This window comes from Heterocephalus glaber, unplaced genomic scaffold (genome assembly GCF_053883595.1).
Source record: "Heterocephalus glaber isolate CG9 unplaced genomic scaffold, H.glaber_assembly_v1.0 deba00000347, whole genome shotgun sequence".
Classification (NCBI taxonomy): Eukaryota; Metazoa; Chordata; class Mammalia; order Rodentia; family Bathyergidae; genus Heterocephalus; species Heterocephalus glaber.
The window spans coordinates 44827844-44847739 of NW_028258143.1; the positions used below are offsets into that span (position 1 = coordinate 44827844).

At 35.5% G+C, this 19896-nt stretch overlaps 1 long non-coding RNA gene across 1 annotated transcript in view; it reads left to right on the forward strand.

Annotated features, from left to right (window-relative positions):
- The first annotated feature begins 11592 nt into the window (after nt 1-11592).
- The window catches only part of LOC147829941 (uncharacterized), a 60153-nt gene continuing 51849 nt past the window's right edge, over nt 11593-19896 (forward strand). The window contains exon 1 of the long non-coding RNA XR_015446747.1: nt 11593-14328. This is a non-coding gene — a long non-coding RNA (uncharacterized LOC147829941). The remainder of the gene's footprint in view (nt 14329-19896) is intronic.

Below are 19896 nucleotides of genomic sequence, written 5' to 3' on the forward strand. Positions count from 1 at the left end.
CCCAGCAACTCTTTCATAAACCACAGAGAGAGACAGAAAGAGAGGGAGAGAGGGAGAGCAGGCGCTCATTTTCTTGTTGGAGAAAAGAATACGTGGAGACTGCATATCTCTTTGGAATCGCCGGAAATACAATGTCCCAACCATGTATCCTGCTACACTTGGCGGCATAATTTCTTAAGCTGAAGAAAGAATACGCACTAATTGGAAAGAGATCTCAATTGTCTTTCCCCTCTCCAGGTATTCTCCTATTTAGTGAATATCCAGAGAGGATCCATTTGCAGACTTTAAACTCCTTCCCTAACCCCCATGTGTAGAAATTATAATGAATGCCTGGTGTGACAAAGGACAAAAACACCAAATGTCTCAGATAAATGAGAGTCTAGTTGTCTTGTACATTGGCATTAAACATTGAATTTACTCCTTGAGAAACTGTATCAAGAATTATTAGAATTAGGTCATTCACATTTTTTGAAGCAAACTAACAAATTCATTTTCATGTCCAAGAGGCTAACATGAAATGATTCTAAATAGAAGACTGTGCAGTATAAAAGGTACAGGATACTGTCAGGCCTACACAGGAAATTACTGAGAAATTATTACGGTAACCATAATAACCTGACCAAGATGTCTGCAACATTAAGCAGAAACATTGTACCAAAGAGCAATACCACTCCCCTGGGTGGCTCTCTTCCCTTTGGACTTGAGCCTGTAAAATTACAAAGGAAGCAGTTTGTTTCCTGGCCCTTCCCCCATGGTGGGTCTTTTCTGTCCCTTTGCATCTCCCTGTCCTGCCTTTCCCCAGAAACCACAGCCATTTAACCCCAAGGAACATGCGCATGTCTTCCTTAACCCCCCTTTCCTCTCAGCAAATCAATAACCCTCTATATAGTAAAAGGCAACACACATACAAAAAAGTTCACAGACAAAAAAACATGATGACTTACCACAGTGAAAACAGCCAGGTCATATCATGAAATGGATTATGGTCAGCTCTCTAGATGCCCCTCTAAATCAGGTTTTTATAGTAATTAAATCCTTCTTTACATTCATAGTCTATAAGTATCTATTCCTGAACACAACAGATTTTGTACACTTATCTTGTTGCACTTGTGCACGCATTTCTGGAAGGTACACATGTAGGAGTGGCATGTGCAGTCATAGTATGTGTACACTCCGCTTTAGTACATACTTCAAGTTTCCCAAGTTGACTTACCAATTTTCATCACCACCAGCAATTCATAAGCTTCCTGCAGTCTTCCCCCATCTGCCCCAAAGATGGTTACCAGAGCGTCAGTCCACTGAACCCTTCTCAATTTAGAAAAGACAAATGTCAGAGCTTCCTGGCCCATCCTGAGTTTGCCTTCTACAACAATACATCATTTGGCCTCAGTGAGGCTGAGCAGAGAATGCTGGACCTTCCAGGATATTTTGGGTCAAATGAAGAGGATGAAACCACAAGTACACTTAGTGTGGAGAAGCTGGTAATCTAGATCAAGAATCTCCCTGAGATTTTTTTCATGATTGGGGTCTCTTGCCTGTGTTGTGATATCAACTGTTCACATTGTTCTGTGGACTGTGTTGTATAACTGTACAGACTCTTGTAGGACAGAATGTAGGGAGAAAGTAGCTCACATAGAGAATATGTTTGTATACACACATGTTTCAATTCATAAGGAAGAAATTATCCTGAATTTTCCTTTTGTTATCCTATGTCCATTATTGTTACTAATAACAATAATAAAATGTAAATAAAAGCAAACAAAATTCATAACCTTCCCGGTTCTTTACATCCTTGACACTTAGCATAGCATTAGAATTTTCAGAGCAGATATTCTGGTGACTGCATAGCATAATCTCATTGTGGAATTTGACTTTTTCATAACTAAAATTGTGTACTTTTTCTTGGGATTATTTGTCATTTGGACATCCTCTTTTTATAAGTAGCAGTTCAAATCTTTTGCCCATTTTTATGATTATCCTTTTAAAATTCATTTAGAGTTCTTTTTTATATTCTAGTTACTAGCTCTTTGTTGGTTATGTCTTCTAAATATCTTCTCCCATTCTGGCCTTATTGTAAATGGTATCTTCTGATAATAAGTTTTTAAATAAAATATAGCCAAATTTATCGGGGGGTGTTTTGTTTGGTTTGGTTTGGTTTGATACTGGGATCAAACTCAAGACGTTGCAGCCAGCGGCACCACTGAGCTAAATCCCAGCCCCTCTATTCTAATTAGAAATTTTCCCTGTATATTCTAGAAACTTATTGTTTTTCCTTTAACACTTAAATGTGATCCATCTGAGATTCATTTTTTTATGATTCAAAGGTATGAAAGAGTAGAAGTTGCTTTTTTTCCATATAAACAGGTAATGTCTCATCCACTAAAAATACCATCCTTCCCTTACAACTTTGCAAGTGCCTCCTTTGTCAAATTCAATTATTCATCTATACATAGGTCTGTTCTGAGCTCTTTCTATTAATTTATCAATATTTATGCCAATATCACATTGATCTAATTGCTATGATTTATAACAAGCCTTAATATTGAGTAGAGAAAAATTTTCATCCTGTTGTAGATTGTCTTAATTTTAAAATTAGCTTCTATATTTTTACAAGGACTTGCTGAGGTTTTGACTGCATTGTATTGTAAATTACTTTAGGGAGAGATAATATTTTTTGTTAAAGTCTCAACACAAGTAATTGTCATTTCCTTCTATTTGCTTGAGTCTTTAATTTCTGGCAGTAATGCTTTATGATTCTCTATGTAGATAACTTGCGTATTTATTTTAAGCCATGTACTTAGGTACATGATAGTTGAACACTGTTTTGGATAATTTTTTAAAAATTTGATTGTCTATCATTTCTTATAATAAGGAAATCAATTGATTTCTGTATATCTTTATTCACATAGGTGCTTTTCTATATTAACTCTAAAAATTTACCTATAAATATTTTAAAGTTTTTTATATATGCAACCATATTATCTGAATAATGGCAGTTTTATTTATCTTTCCTATTCTTGCTTACACTATTATATCTTTTTCTGGTCTTACTACACTGCCTAAAATTGGAGAAAAATTTTACATGTAAGTGTCAATACCACATATTCTGGTTTTATTCTTGAATTCTAAAGGATAGATACTAAATATAGTATTATCATACAGTTATCATACTCTTCATCAGATAAGGAAGGTGGCTGTCCTTATTTTTCTTATTTGCTAAGAATTTTAATATCAAATATAGTTGAACTAGTTTTCTGCCTCTGCCAAGTTGATTATATAGTTGTTCTCCTTCATTCTTTAAAAGTAAAGAATTATGTTGATTTTTAAATGGTAAATTGAGTTTATATTTATAAATATTACTCATTTTAATGTATTTTTAATAAGTTGGCTGGTATTTTGTTTACAAGTTTGTGCACCAAGTTTCATGAATGAGGTAGGCCTATATTTTTTTCTTTCTCTTAATCTTTTCTTATGAGATGCTAGTGTAGGATTATTGTAGTCTCTTGAGAAATAGGGAATGTTCTCTTTTTTTCCTTGAAAATTTTATTATTTCTTCCTCAATAGTTAAAGTGTACTTGTAAAGTACTTTGTAATTTTCTTTGTGGGAAAGTTTAATAAATGACACAATATCTTTAAGGGCTATAGGACTGTTCAGAATTCTTGTCTGTTTTGACAAGTACTGGCAGTTTTGACAAGTAACACTTTTGGGGGAATTTATCTCTGTCTAAAATTTTAAGTGTTCTGGCAGAAAATTGTTTGTCCTCCCTTTTAAATTTTTAATATCTGAGGGATTCATTGTTCTGCTCCATTCCCTATTCCAGACATTGAGTATTTATACCTTCCTTTTTTCTTGGTAATATTGGGCAAAGTTTATGAATGTTTTAAGCTTCTTGAAGAATGACTTTGTTTTCCTTTTGCATTCTATTTTGTTAATTTTTTATCATATTCTTATCTCTTCTTCCATTTTCCTTGGTTTATTTGCTACTCCTTTTTCTTTTCCCCTTGAACTTTTACATGGATGCTTCTAGCTCATTGGTGTTTAGCACTCCTTATTTTCTAATATTTACATTTAAAGACATATATTTGCCTCCAGGTATGACTGTTATCCTTCAAGCTTTAATATGTTATGTTTCCATTATTATTCAATTCAGAACATTTTTAGAACATTTTATAGTGTTCATTGTCTTAGAGGTTGTTCAAGTTATCATTCTTTTGTTTTTTATATAATATTTAATTACCTTGTTATCACAGAATATATTCTAAATTATTTCAGTTCTTTAAAATTTGTTGAAAGTTGTTTTGTGGCCCAGCCATGATCAATTTTTATATTTTGGGTGTGCTTGAAAAGATGTTTCCTGCAGTTGTTTGATTTATTGTATGTATTATTAGGTAAAATACAATAACTATGTTGTTTAAATTATCTACATTCTTACTAAGTTTTTATTTGCTTGTTCTGTCCTTTCCTGAGAGATGTTATATTAAAATCCCCCACTAGGATTGTGGATTTATTTATTTAATTTTGCTCTATGTGTTCTGTTTTTGCTTTATGGATTTTAAGGCTATATTCTGAGGCTAAATTTTAGTGTACTTTATAAATTTAGAATTATTGAGTTTCCTTGGCAAATTGAAGCATTTAACATTTTGAGGTGTCTTTCATCTCTCCTAACTTTTTCCCTTTGAGTCTTTGGCTGATCTGAGTACTGTTTGGTTGATGTTTTGTTGTACACCTTTGTCAATACTTTTCACTTTCAATAGTTTTGTATCTTTGTGTTTTGAAAGTATCTTTTGTAAATGAAACATGCTTAGGCTCTTTATTAGGTCTTGCATCCAATCAGATAGTCATTGCTTTTAATGGAAGCTCTCAGACATTTTGGTTTAAATACACTATCCCATTGAATGATATCTCCTTGCCCATACAGTTCTCTGTTCTCATTCCCCTTATTTGTCTTTTTTTGGATTAGTTGTTACTTGTCTTTTTTGTATTATTCCCCGCCCCTTTGGATCCATTTGTTCCATCAGATCTACTTTCCATCCCTCTCAACCTTGCCCTAGGCCCCAAGAAGATCTACTTAGTGAGTTACATCACAGTACTTCCTTGCTCTCTCACTTGTGGTTTGGTTTGTTCAATAAAAGGTGCCAGCAAGAGATTGAACAGAGGGTAGAATATGAAGTTGAGAGATTTGTTCTCTTTTCATCTTCCTTTCCTGGTCATGTTTCTTCTTCAGTGCAATCAACTGCATGTGCAATGTTCCTTGACCCTCTGTGTGTAACCCCATGGGGAATGAGGCTCAGAGTTGTACCAGTGCTTATGCCCTGTATGCTGTTTGTTGCATGAGTGACTGAAGAATATATTTTGTATGTACATACATTTCCTTATCCTTTCATTAGTTGACAGACATTTGGATCGCTTCCACCTTTTGACTATTGTGAAGAGTGCCCCCAATGAATATTTGCATACCAGTTTTCATAAGAACATATGTTGTCATATGGAATTGCCAGGTTATGTGGTGACTCTGCTTCATCATTTGAAGTACTGCTGCATTCTTTTCCAGAGTGTGCACACTGAAACCTAGGGCTTCCCACATGCTAGGCAGGTGCTTTACCACTGAGCTGCATCACAGCCCTATTTATGTATTTTTATTTATTCATCCATTCATTCACTTAGTCATCTATTTTATATTGAGACAGAATCTCATTGAATTGCCCAGTTTGGCTTTGAACTTGCCATCCTCTTGCCTCAACCTCCAGAGTAGCTGGGATTATAGGTATGTACCACTATGCCCAGCTTCCCGCCTATGGTTTCTACTTGCAGTTTCCAGATGGCTAATGATGTTGAGCATCTTTTCACATGCCTCTTAACACTTGTACATCTTCTTTTGAGAAATGTCTATAGAGATCTTTTGCACATTTTTAGTCGAATCATTTATATTTTTATTAACTTTATTCATTATACATTACAGATACAAGTCCCCCATCAGATTTATGACTTGCAAATATTTTCCCTCACTTCAAGATTTTCCTTTTCAGTTTCTTTACAATATCTTTGAATCACAAATATTTTAATTTTGATGAAGTACAACTTATTTTTCTCTTTTGATACTTGTGATTTTGGTGTCCTACCTAACAAATCCTTGTCCTAAGCCTAAGTCACAGAGATTTACTCCTACATCTTTTTCTAAGAATTTTGTAGTTTAGCTCTTACATTTAATTCTATGATACCTTTTGCTTAATATTTTTATATTATAGTTTGTAATAAAGGACCTAACTTCATTGTTCTTCATGTGAATATCCAGCTTCCACAGCATTATCTATTGAAAACACAATTTTTCCCTTCTAATTTCTTCTACTTCTGCCAGAAATTAACTTAACATAAACATAAAGTTGATTTCTATGTTCTCAATTCTAGTCTGTCAATCTATATCTATTCTTATGCCATTCCATATTATTTTTATTTTTGTACTTTTGCAGTTAGTTTTGAAATATTGAAATCAAGAACTGTGAGCTTTTCTTTTTTGTCCTTCCATTTCAAGATTGTTCAAACCTGTTGCAAGTGGGAAGGAGACCAAGAGATGGAGAATGGGGGTCAGGAGAGGAGAGGAAAGGGACGTAAATATGATTAAGACATGGACATACACCAGTTCCCACAGTTAATGTAGTCATTGTACACTGCAAACATGTACTACTAATACTTTTTTTAAAAAGAATTCTTTAAACCACTCTAGTGCCCTTGAATTTCCTCATGAATTTTAGGATCAACTGATCAATTAATGCAAAGGAGCTAGATGAGGATTTGGTAGAAATTGCACTGAACCTGTGGTTTGGGTTGCAGAACATTACCCTCTGAAAATGATATTAAGTCTTCCAATCCTTGAACATGGAGTATCTTTCTACTTATTTAGGTCTCTTTTGAGTTTCTTTCAGTATCTTATTGTAATTTTCAAGTTTTAAATGTCATACTATTTTCTTTAAATTTATTTCTAGGTATATTATTTTGTTCTTTTTATATCATTGTGAAAGTAATAACTTTCTTAAATTTAATTTTTGTATTATTCATCATTAGCTCATAGAAATAAAACTAATTATTTTTATACACTGATTTTGTATTCTGCAACTGTGCTGATCTCAGCAGTTCTAATAATTTTCTTTTTCTGTTATTAATGTTTAGTGATTTCTTGTAGTTTTCTAAATACAAGACCATGTCACCTGCAAAGAGACAGTTTCAGTTCTTCATGTCCACTGTAGAAGTCTGTTAGCTAACTATTTATTTAATAATTGCCTCAGTTGGAACCTACAGTATAATGTTGAATGGATGTCATCAAAACAAATATAATTGTCTTGTTTCTGAACTTGAGAAAAATATTCAGTCTTTCAGCACTAAGTGTGTTATCAGCTACTGATATTTCATAAATATTCTTTATAAAGCTGAAAAAGTTCCCTTCTTTTAAAAAAAATTCATTGTTTATTGTTACATTTTAGGTATACAGCATGATGACATTTATCATTGGGAATTTGTGCCTGTACATGATATATCTTGGTTCTTATTTTTCCCCATTCCCCTGCCCTCCCTTCAACCCCTCCCCCACTCCCTCTTTACAAAGACTTTATTTCCATTTTTTCCCTTTTCTCATATTTTTCCTTTCCCTTCTTTGCTTTCCTTTAACACCCCCCCCCCGACACACACACATTTCCCCTTCACCTTCCCCTCTGGACCTTTTCTGCATATTTTACATTATCTATTATACATTTTGGTCCTCATTTACACTTTCAGTTTCTTACACAGAGAAACTATTCAGTGCTTACACATGTGTGTCCTATTTATTTCACTTAAGAGTATGGCCTCAATGTGCATCCATTTAGCTATAAAATGTCTCTAGTTTATCATTCTTTTTTCTCATTAATAGTATTTATTATTCATGTGAACAGCTTTACAAAAATGGTATCACTCAATTTGTTTAGCACATACTAATTTACAGCTAATTTTGAATTAGCACACTGTTACATATTTTTGTTTTTGTTTTGTTTTGTTTGTTTTGTTTTTGTTTTTGTTTTTTGGTACCAGAGATCGAACTCGGGTCCTGGAACTTGCGCAGCAGGTGGCAAAACCATTGAACTAAATCCCAGGCCCCACTGTTACATATTTTAAGTGATTCATGTTCCATGGAGAATATTACTACTTTAAAAACATGGGGTATCTGGAAAATTAATGAACAGAAAGAACTTTTTACATATTGGAATTCTAGCAATCTCTGCTTACTAAAACTGCTGGTTTTGTTTCATATCTGGTCTTTTGCTGTGATGTAATCATTACTGTTGATACCAGAAAATTCCCTAAAATGATCAAAAGTAATCAGCTGACAGGAAGTACTGTTATTCTCTGGTTTCTCACAGGCCTCCCTACCATAGAGGCCCACAACTCATCAAAAAGGATACACTGAGAGAAGCTGAGCCTGTCCCAGCACCCAGAAGGAAGCTCCCCTGCCGCCATCCCACACTCCTAGGGCAGAGAAAGTGACCCAGGTGGGCACCAGAAGCACCCCCCCACACACACTGTGGAAATGAGAAGACATGTAAACAAGCCTCAAAAACAGACTTCTGGATCACCTACAACAACCCCAAAGGGAAACGAGATGGAACAATCTGATATTCAACCACCTGGACACTCTGAACTGGCAACAAAAGAGGATCTGGGAAAAACAAAATCAGAAATAATTTCTCAGATGACAACAAAGATGGTGCTCATAGTGCAAGACATGATTAATAAATCTAGAGAGGACACATAAAAAAATAGAGGACCTGAGGAACATGATGGAATCCCAACATAGGAAACAAATGGAATCCATAAAACAGATGCAAACAGATTTCCAGGAGATTAAAAACTCCATCGAAAGTCTGTGCAGAAGAATGAACCAATGTGAGGATAGAATTTCAGATATAGAAGATAAGATTGCAATTAGTGACCAAGAAAAGAAAAATTGCTTTAAAATTGTAAGGGAATAGGAGAAATCAATCCAGCACCTGCTAGACGATGCAAAGAAGAATAACATAAAACTGACTGGAGTCAATGAAGAAACAGGAGAGAGTGCAGCTGACATAAAAAGACTGCTCACAGAAGTGATGGTAGAAAACTTCCCAAGCAGGGGAAAAGAACTTGACATACAGATAAGTGAGGCATATAGGACTCCAGCTAGCCTTGATCAAAAAAATCTACACATAGGCATATCATAGTTAGGATTCCAGAAACCCAACAGAAGAACAAAATTCTACAAGCAGTGAGAGAAAAGAAACAAATCGCGTACAAAGGAAAGCCCATCAGAATCACAGCAGACTTCTCAATGCAAACCCTCAAGGCAAGAAGACCTTGGAGTATGTGTTTCAAGCCCTAAAGGAAAACAGCCTCCAACCCAGATTGATGTACCCTGCAAAACTATCTTTCAAAATTGAGGGAGAAATAAGATACTTTCATGATAAAGAGCACCTCGGGAACTTCATGAATACCAAACCAGCACTCCAAAAAATTTTAGACAATACCCTAGGAAAAGACAATGAGGATCACAACCCCAGGAAGCCCAGCAAAATGAGTCCATTGGGTGTGACAAATTAAATGCAAAGGGAGAGAATCCAAGAAAAAGAAAGAGTCGTGACAAGGCTTTTAAAACTTTTAACTTCATCTCCCTAATGAGTGTATAATTCAATCTTGTTATTGTACTGATTAGTATTTTTCTGATTCTAGAGTTGCACACCTTTCCTTGTGCTGTACTGGCTATTTATCATCTTCTTATGTCTACATTTTAATTGGATTGTCTATTAATGAGCTGTAAGAGTTCTTTATATATTCTGGTCATAGGTTATATGCACTGTAAATATGGTCTGTTTAAGGACTACTTTTCATTTTAATGATGTCATTTAAAGTTCTAAATTTTGATGGAATCTCATTTATCAGTTTTTTTCTTTTATACATCATTTTTTGTATCCCAGGTAGTTCTTGCCTGAATTCATAAATATTTTCCCTTATAATTTCTTCTTAAAGTTTTATCCTTTTAGGCTTTCATATTTAGGTTCATAGATCCCTTCAAGTTATTTTTATGTATGGAAATAAAGGGTTGAGGTTAATATTTTATATAAGGATACCAGGTGTTCTAGTGCCATTTCCTGAAAACACTATCTCTGCCTTGGCTCTTGAATTGAGTTTATATTCTATAAAATGTTAATGTTAAATAATCTTTCAAAACTCAGTGGAACATATATGTGTGGTTCTATTTCTAGATTCCCTGTTTTATTCCAATGATCTATATGTCTTTCCTTATACCAACACTGCCTTGATTACTGTAGCTTTAGAAGTCTTAAAATTAGGTACTAAACTTCTTCCAACACTGTTTTGTTATGTTTTGTTTTAACTTTTCTAGTTCCTTTGTACTCATACATAACCTTTAAATTTCAATATCCAATTCTTCATTTATAGCAAGTATACATAAATCTGAATTTTTTATCTCCCTTGTGTTTTCTAATCCTGCTAAATTCAAATACAAGTTCTAGGGGCTCCTAGAGATTTCTTAGTTTTTTCTCTGTAGATGATCATTTCATCTACATATAAAGATTTTGCTTCTACCTTGCCAATCCCATCCTAATTGTGTCATTTTATTGCCAGACCATTTTGGTTGGGCCTAGGTTTCAAAGTTTAATGGACAGATAAAGAGTAAGCATATCTGCCCTTGTTCCCCACCTTAAGGAGAAAGCATTGTGTCTTCTCCATTCATATAAGGCATTCTCACTGGAAGTATGGAGTACATGTCTTGAATCTGTTGAGAAGGTTCTGTTCTACTTCTAGTCTCCTGATAGCTTTTACCATGAACAGCTGTAGAATTTAGTCCAATACTTTTTCTCCAACTAGTGACGGGATCATATGGCTTTTTCCTTTCCTCTGTTAAAATGATGACTTTTGGGAGTGGATCTTCCAATGCTGAACCAACACTTCCATCCCTATAACAAAACCACTTTCTACATACTGCCAGATCTGACTTCTAATAGTTTGTTTTTTAAACAAATTTTTATCTGTGTTCCTAACTTTTTCTTCTATTATCTTTATCCAGTTTTAGGATTAGCACAATGTTGATTTCCTAAAATGAGGGGAGAAGTGTTCCTTCTTTCTTCTGCTTTAAATGTTTGATATAATTTATGAGTTAAAATGTATATGAGCCTGTTGTTGTCATATAGGTTGTTTTTCAAGCTAGGAATATACTTTCTTTAATAGGTGCTATTCAAATTTTATATTTCCTCCAGAGTCAGTTTCATTAATTTGTCTTCCAAAGTACTTCTTAGAAGTTGTCAAATTTATTTCGAAAAAGATTTTTGTAATATGCTTTCTATATCCTTTAAATTCTATAAAATCTGTAGTAATGTCCTCTAAATTTTGGTATTGTGATTTAAAAATGTATAATTAATATTGTGTAATAGGAAGAAAAGGTCTAAAGGAGTGGGGGAAGTGGGAGGGGTAGGGGAAAGGAAAGAAGGGAAAAGAAAAAATATGAGAAAAGGAAAAAAATGGAAACAAAGCCTTTGCAAATAGGGAAGGGTGGAGCGGGGGGGGGGGGCAGGGGAAGGGGAAAAAAATAAGAACCAAGATACTCATGTAATGGTACAAGATCCCAACGATGAATGTAACTCTATTTTATACCTAAAATGTACCAATAAACTTAATGGGAAAAAATAAAAAATAAAGGATACACTGACTTTTTTCTAGCATTTTAAGTGAATATGGCACAAATAGGTTTTTCTTTTTGCTTTTTAGTTTTTTGAGACAGGGTCTTGCTGTGTAGTTCAGGCTGGCCTCAAACTCACTATGGAGCCCAGACTAGCCTCAAACTCACAGCAATCCTCCTGCCGCAGTCTCCCAAGTGCTGGGATTATAGGCATCCACCACAACACCTGGCAGGTTTTTCATTCTTTATGGCTGTGTAGTACTCCATCTTTTTTTAAAAAAAAACAAAAAAAACAAAACATCTTTATCCAGTCACCAGTTGATGGGCATTTGGGCTATTTTCAAGATTTAATGATTACAAACTGTGCTGCTATAAACATGGGTGTGTGCACATATCATTATGGTATGATGCTTTTAACTCTTTGGGGAAGATACCGAGCAGGGGAATAACTGGGTCAAATGGGACCTCTAATCCTAGTTTTTTGAGGTATCTCCATACTGATTTCGACAGTGGTTGCACCAGTTTACACTCCCTCCAGCAGTGGAGAAGGGTTCTTTTCTCCCCACAACCCCACCACCATTTATTATTGGTTGATTTCTTCATAACAGCCATTCTTTCTAGAGTAAGGAGGAATCTCAGTGTTCTTTTCATTTGCATCTCTAGAATGACCGTGATATTGAACATTTTTTTCATATGTTTATTTGCTGTTTCTACTTCTTTGTCTAAGAAATGTATGTTCAATTCAGATGCACATTTTTGGACTGCATCTTTAAATTTAGGAGGTTTGATATTTTTAAGTTCTTTATATATTCTAGATAGTAGACCTTTTTCTGAGAAAAAGCTAGTAAAATATTTTTCCCAAATTGTGAGTTGTCTCTTCACACTGTTGGTGGTTTCTCTTGCTGTGCGATCCTTTTTACTAAGATGATATTCCAGTTGTTGATTCTTTGTGATAGTCCCCATGCAACTGAGGTTTTGTTCATAAAGTCTTTTCCTACACCAGTGTCAAGAGTTCTACCTAACCTCTCTTCCAGAAAGTTTATTGTTTCTGTTTTAATATTTAGAATGTTGATCCATTTCAATTTTCCTTAAGTGCATGGTGAGAGATATAGGTCTAGTTTTAATCTTTGGCATGTCAAAGCCCAATTTTTCCAGCACCATTTATTGAAGAGGCTGTCTTTCCTCCAGTGAGGGTGTTTGGCTCCTTTGTCAAAGATGAGGTGGTGGGCTGGGGATTTAGCTCAGTGGTTCCACTGCCTGCCTCACAAGCACAAGGTCCCAAGTTCAATCCCCAGTACCAAAAAAAGATGAGGTGGCTGAGTGTGGCTGGAGTTGTTTCTGCATCATATAATCTGTTCTATTGATCCTTATGTCTCTCTCTTTGTCAGTATCATGCTGTTTTTATCAGAGTAGCTTGATAGTGTAGTTTCAAGTTGGGCATTGTCTTTGTTGCCTAGAATTGCTTTCGCTACTTTAGGTCTCTTCTGGTTCCAAATGAATTTTTGGATTGTTTTCTCTAGTTCTATGAAGTATTCTGCTGGAATTTCAATTGGGATTGCATTGAATCTATATAGCAGTTTTGGAAGTATGGCCATTTTCACTATATTGGTTCTTCCTACCCAGGAGCAAGGGATGTCTTCCCATTTTCTGATATCCTCTATAATCTCTTGTTTGGGAGTGCTGTAGTTTTCAGAGTAGAAGTCTTTTTTGTTGTTGTTGTTAGATTGATTCCTAAGTATTCAGTTTTTTGGATGCCCCTGTGAAAGGAATTGTTTGCCCTATTTCTCTCTCAGTGAGTCTGTTGTTCATGTAGAGGAAAGCTATTGATTTTTGTGTGTTGACCAGCTACTCTACTGAATTTGGTTATTAAGTCTAGAAGACTTTTGGTGGAGTTCTTGGGGTCTTCTATTAGAGTATTATGTCATCTCCAAATAATGACAGTTTGACTTCTTCATTTCCTATCTTTATTCCTTTTATTTCTTTCTCTTGTCTAATTGCCGTGGCTAATGTTTCCAAAACTGTATTGAACAGGAGTAGTGATAGTGGACATCCTTGTCTTGTTCCTGATTTGAGTGGGAAGGATTTCAGTTTTTGACCATTTACTATGATATTGGCTGTTGGTTTTTCATAGATGGCTTTTATCAGTTTGAGGTAGACACCATCTATTCCAATTTTTTGTAGGGTTTTTATCATGAATGTACGTTGAATTTTGTTGAATGCTTTTTCTGCATCTATTGAGATTATCATATGTGTTTTGTCCTTGGCTCTATTGATATAGTGTATTACATTTATTGATTTGCATGTGTTGAACCATCCCTGAATCCCTGGGATGAATCCCACTTGATCAGGGTGTATGATCTTCTTGACGATCTTCTGCATTCTATTTGCCAGTATCTTATTAGGATTTTTGCATCTATGTTCATTAATGAGATTGACCTATAGTTCTCTTTTTTGGTTGAGTCTTTCTCTGCTTTGGGGATCAAAGTGATGCTTGCTTCCAGGAGTGAATTCTAGAGTACTGTTTCCCTTTCAATTTCATTGAAGAGTTTAAACAGTAGTGGCAGTAGTTCCTCTCTAAATGTCTTGTAGAATTCAGCAGTGAAGCTATCAGGTCCCGGGCTTTTCTTCGTTGGTAAGTTTTTAAATACGTTTTAAATTTCGTTGATTGATATTGGGTTGTTTAGAATTTTTAGGTCTTCTTCATTCAACTTTGGTAATTCATATATATCTAGGAATCTGACCATTTCTTCTGTGTTTTCTATCTTATTGGCATATAGGTTCTCAAAGTAGCTATTGTTGATCCTCTGGATTTCTGCTGGGTCTGTTGTAATTTCACCCTTTTCATTCCTAATTGCATGGATTTGGACCTTTTGTTTTTCTGGTAAGGCTGGCTAAGGGTTTGTCAATTATTTTCTCAAAGAACCAACCCTTTGCTTCAGTGATTTTTTTATATCATTCTCTTAGTCTCCATTGCATTAATTTCTGCTCTGATCTTTATAATTTCCTCCCTTGTATGAGCTTTGGGTTTGTCTTGCTCTTCTTTTTCTAGAAGCTTGAGGTTCAGCATTACATTGTTTTTTTGAGCTCGCTCTGTTTTTCTAACGTGAGTATTCACTGCTATGAATTTCCCTGGTAAGACTGCTTTCATTGGGACCCACAAATTCTGATATGTTGTACTGGCATTGGCATTTAATTGTAGAAACTGTCAAATTTTTTCTTTAATTTCCTCTGTGACCCATTGGTTGTTCTCGAGGATATTGTTCAATTTCTATGTTTTTATGAAACTTTTGCAGTTTCTTTTGCTGTTGATCTCCAATTTCATTGCACTATGATCAATAAGGTGATAACTTCAATTCCTTTGCATTTACTTAAACATGTTCTATGAGCAAGTATGTGGTCTATTTTGGAGAATGACCCGTGTGCAGCTGAAAAGAATGTGTATTCTGATTTTGTGGAGTGGAACACTCTGTAAACATCTGTTAAGTCTTTTTGTTCAAGAGTTTGGTTGAGTTCTAGTATTTTGTTGCTGATTTTTTTGTCTAGTTGATCTGTCTGTGATGGTGGGGTACTGAGGTCCCCTACTACTATTGTATTAGTGCTTATTTTGTTTTTCATGTCCCTTTATATTTGTTTTAGATAGTTTGGTGCCCTAGTATTTGGTGCACATCTCTTCCTCTTGGATTATTCCCTTTATGAGGATGTAGTGACTTCCTTTGTCTCTCTTAATTAGTCTTGGTTTGAGTTGTCTGCAAATAGGATAGCTACCCCTGCTTTTGGGGGGGTTCTTGTCACATGGAGCATCATTTTCCATCATTTAACTTTCCATCTATGAATTTCTTTTTGAATTAAGTGTGTTTCTTGTATGCAGCATATTGTTGGATCTTACTTCTTGATCCATTCTGCCAGTCTATTTCTTTTGATTGGAGAATTGAAAGCATTAACATTGATGGTTATAACTTATATGTATTGACTTATCTTTGTCATGCCTTTTCCTGTTGTTGGATTCCCCCCCACACCCCTTTTGCATTTAATTTCTTGTCTTGCCTGATGGATTCATTCTGTTGGACTTCATATGGTTGTGACCCTCACTGTCTTTTCCTAGGATATTGTTTAAAATATTTTGGAGTGCTAGTTTGGTATTCATGAAGTTCCTCACATGTTCTTTGTCATGAAAGCATCTTATTTCTCCATTGATATTGAAAGATAGTTTTGCAGGGTACATCAGTCTGGGTTGGAGGTTGTTTTCTTTTAGGGCTTGAAATACTTCACTCCAGGCTCTTCTTGACCTGAGGGTTTGTGTTAAGAAGTCTGCTGTGATTCCCATGGGCTTTCCTTTGTATGTGATTTGTTTCTTTTCTCTAACTGCTTGTAATATTTTGTTCTTCTGTTGAGTTTCTGGAATCTTGACTATTATATACCTAGGTTTAGATCTTTTTTTTTTATCATTGCTAGTTGGAGTCCTATATGCCTCACTTGTCCGTATGTCAAATTCTTCTCCCTTGCTTGGGAAGTTTTCTGCCATTACTTCTGTGAATCATTTTTATTTTTATGTCATTTGCACTATCTCCTGTTTTTTCATTGATTCCCATCCATCTTATGTTACTCTTATTTGCATCATCTAGCAGCTGCTGGATTGATTTCTCATGGTCCCTTGCTTTTTTAAAGAAATCTTTCCTTTCCTGGTCACTAACTACAATGCTGTCTTCTATATATGATATTCTCTCCTCACATTGGATCATTCTGCTGCATCAACTTTCAATGGAGTTTTTAATCTCCTGGATATCTGTTTGAATCTGTTTTATGGATTCCATTTCTTTCTTATGCTGGAATTCCATTGTTCCTGAGCTCCTCTATTTTTTATCTGTGTCTTTTCTAGAGTTATTCACTATGGTCACCATCTCTGTTATCTGAGAAATTATTTCTGATTTCATTTTTTCCAGATCCTCCTTCTTTGTGAGTTCAGGGTGTCCAGGTGGTTGAGTTTCAGATTATTCCATCTCACCCCCTGGATTTCCCTTTGGTGATCTAGGAGTCTGGGCTTGCATCTTGTTTAGGTGTCTTCTCATTTCTATTTTTTTGTTATTGTCGAAGTTTTTGATTTAATTTGCTACTTTTAAATTGCTTATTGCTTATCTTTATTGCTAGTATTTAGGGCCCTTAGGAAATGGCTAATTCTTGGATTGTCCTCCTGGTGTAGTTGGCCTTTGGGTTTTGAGTCTGTAATGGCGTTTAATTAATCTCCATCTTGGTATACCAGTAAAGACAACTGACTAGAACAATCATGTCATCTTGGCCAAAGTAATTCAATCAGCAAGAACAATAGCATCAAACACAACTTAGAAAATGACAAATTGTGGTAGCTATTGTTGTGATACCTTTAGCTGTATAAACTAGACTTGTAGTTATATATCAAAATCAAGGATCAACCAGAAATAAGTTTACAGCTAGTAAGCCCTTCAAAATAGCAGCTTTACCCTCTGGGAAGAAGACTTAGGAGGAGTTGGAGGGATAGAGAGATAGAAGGAGAGGTTAGAAGTAGGGCTAGAGGGTATAAGAGGTTCATGCAAACTTTGGGAAACTGGTGAAGACAGGAGGAAAAGAGAGAAGGAAAGAACGGAAACAAGAGAACAAACAGCAACAGGAAAACTAGAAACTGTATTCACACTTTTAACAATAAGAACAATCAAGAAAATAACAGAATAGGACAAAAACAGGAACAAGAAAGGCAAGAAATGAAGAAGAAAAAGAGAAAGAAGAAAGAAAGAGAGAGAGAGAAAGAAAGAAAGAAAGAAAGAAAGAAAGAAAGAAAGAAAGAAAGAAAGAAAGAAAGAAAGAAGGAAAGTCCCCTTTGAGGTGTGACTCTGCTATTGCTGATATACAATATGGGCAACAGCATGCAGAGCTGAGTCACTTAATCTCAGTGAACGAGCTATAGTCCAGTGAGATTCAGATTGGTTTCTGGCTGTGAGGCCAGAATTGAGCTCCCTGACCTTCTGTGGGTTATAACTGTACAAAGTTCTACTGCAGGTTTGGGCTGCCTGAAGCAGGTCCAGGTTCCGTAGGGAGTGCTAGCCCCAGCAACTCACCAATTTCTGTGGACCTCTCTGTCTTCACTCTCCCAGTGGGCTTCAATTTTCAAAAACAGCATGCCTCAGAGAGGCCCTCTCTCTGCTGCTCACCACTGTGCCATCTTCCCAAGCTCATAGCAATGGCTCTCTGGCTCCAGTTGCCTCTGCTGAAAGGATTTGGATCCATAGGACACCCTCATGAGTGTACACCTGTAGACACCCTTGCAGGTGTTGGGAGGCCACATGTCTCACAGAGTCCGAGATCGAGAGGCCCTGAAAAAGTCCCCATCTATTCCTGAGCTTTGAGTGTTTTTATTATGAAAATCTCCTGGGTCTTGTCTAATGATTTTACTTCTCACCTTCTTATTTAAATAACTCTTTGTTGGGTATAGAGTTATTGGCTGATGCTACTTCCTTTTTACACTTTGAATCTATCTTTCTGTTGCTCCGGCATTATTGCTTATATGGGGAAATCAAATTTCAGTCTGTCATTTGTTGTGAAAGTAAGTTGCCCCCCTACCTATGATATCCTTTTTCTTGAGTTTTTTATTAGTTTTACTGTGATGCATCTACTGCAGATTTCTTTTTGTTATTCTTGAAGTTTATGTCTTCTTGAGTCTTTGACAATATTTTTGTCAGTTTACCAATGTTTTCAGCCATTATCTCTTTAAATAGTTCATCTCCCTTTTTTCTCAAATTTTCCTTTTCCAATTATACATATTTTAGACTTTACTGCTCTGTCCTTCTTATATTTTTATCTTTTCTTGAGTATTACCAACTTTTTTATTTCCCGTCCTTAATTTTAGGTGGTTTTTTTCTCACATACCTTTCTTCAATTGAGTCTGAGAGATTAATAAACTTATTCACTGGTACATAATTTTAATTATTCTATTTTTAGCTTCTAAAGAACTGCTGAAATTCTTAATTTTGTCTCATCTTCTTGAAAAGAATAAGGTGTCAATTAGAATATATGTCTGAGAGTTCCAACATTTGACGCTCCTGTCTTTTTCTGTTGTCTACCTTTTCTGCTGGATTTCATTTATGTCATGTTGTCTTTTTGAGCACTTGGTTATTTATTTATTATTTTTTTGGTACCGGGGATTGGACTTAGGACCTTGCATTTGCTAGGCAGGCACAGTGCCACTGAGCTAAATCCCTGCTCCTTGGTTATTTATTTTTATTGTTTGCCTGACATTAACTTGCAAAATAATTTTTAGAAATCATTAGAAACCTTTGCATGATACTAGCTTCCTTTAGAATGTTATACTAAATTGTGAGAGATTCTAGAGAATCACCACACTCTGAGCCAAATTTGAGTTCTTTTATTGCCAGCAATCAAGAGCAGTTCATGCTCAAAAACTGTCAGTGATGAAAAGCAGCTTGTGGGTTTCTTTTAAGTGGCTGTTCTAGTTGGGGAGGGCTTGGGGAAAGGGGGAGTGCAAGCAGAATTTCACAGGAGTAGGAATTTGCTAAGTTAGTGGGGGTCAGGGGAAGTTTCACACAGTTTAGTTGAAACATACAGGTGCAGAGGATCTGTTACAAGGTCATAAGTATAACATATGACTCCAGACTGCTCTACCAAATAGGAAAGTCATAAAGATAACATACAGTTCCAGACTGCTCTACCAAATGGGATATGGTGGCATCAACTGAGGGGACTCCCAAGGGAGAAGGAGGAGGCAACCACCCAGAATTGCTCGACTTTACGTGAAATGGGGGGAAAAGTGATGAGGCACAAAATGGAGTCAGGTTGGCTATCACAAGAAAGGATGTTTCTGTTCAATTTGTGGAATCACTAGGAATCTGTGTTGCCTCATCTAAAGATGAATCAAAGCTATACTCTGGGTCTTCTAAAGACTTAACCTACTTCTTATGGTCAACTGGTGAAGGTCTTGTATTAATGGAACATGATCTATGGAGATTACATTAATTGTCATATGTTGAAAGTCCTACCTCACAAATGGCCATTTTAAATAATATTTGAGCCTAATAAAATGTAATTTCTAGGATCAATAATAAGTTTGACCGGGAAAGCTACCTGCACCTCTTATGAATTTATTCATTCTTCTCTTGATACAAATGTCAAATGCTCAGTCTGATTCATCTAAAAACTTTAACATTTGTATGAATTC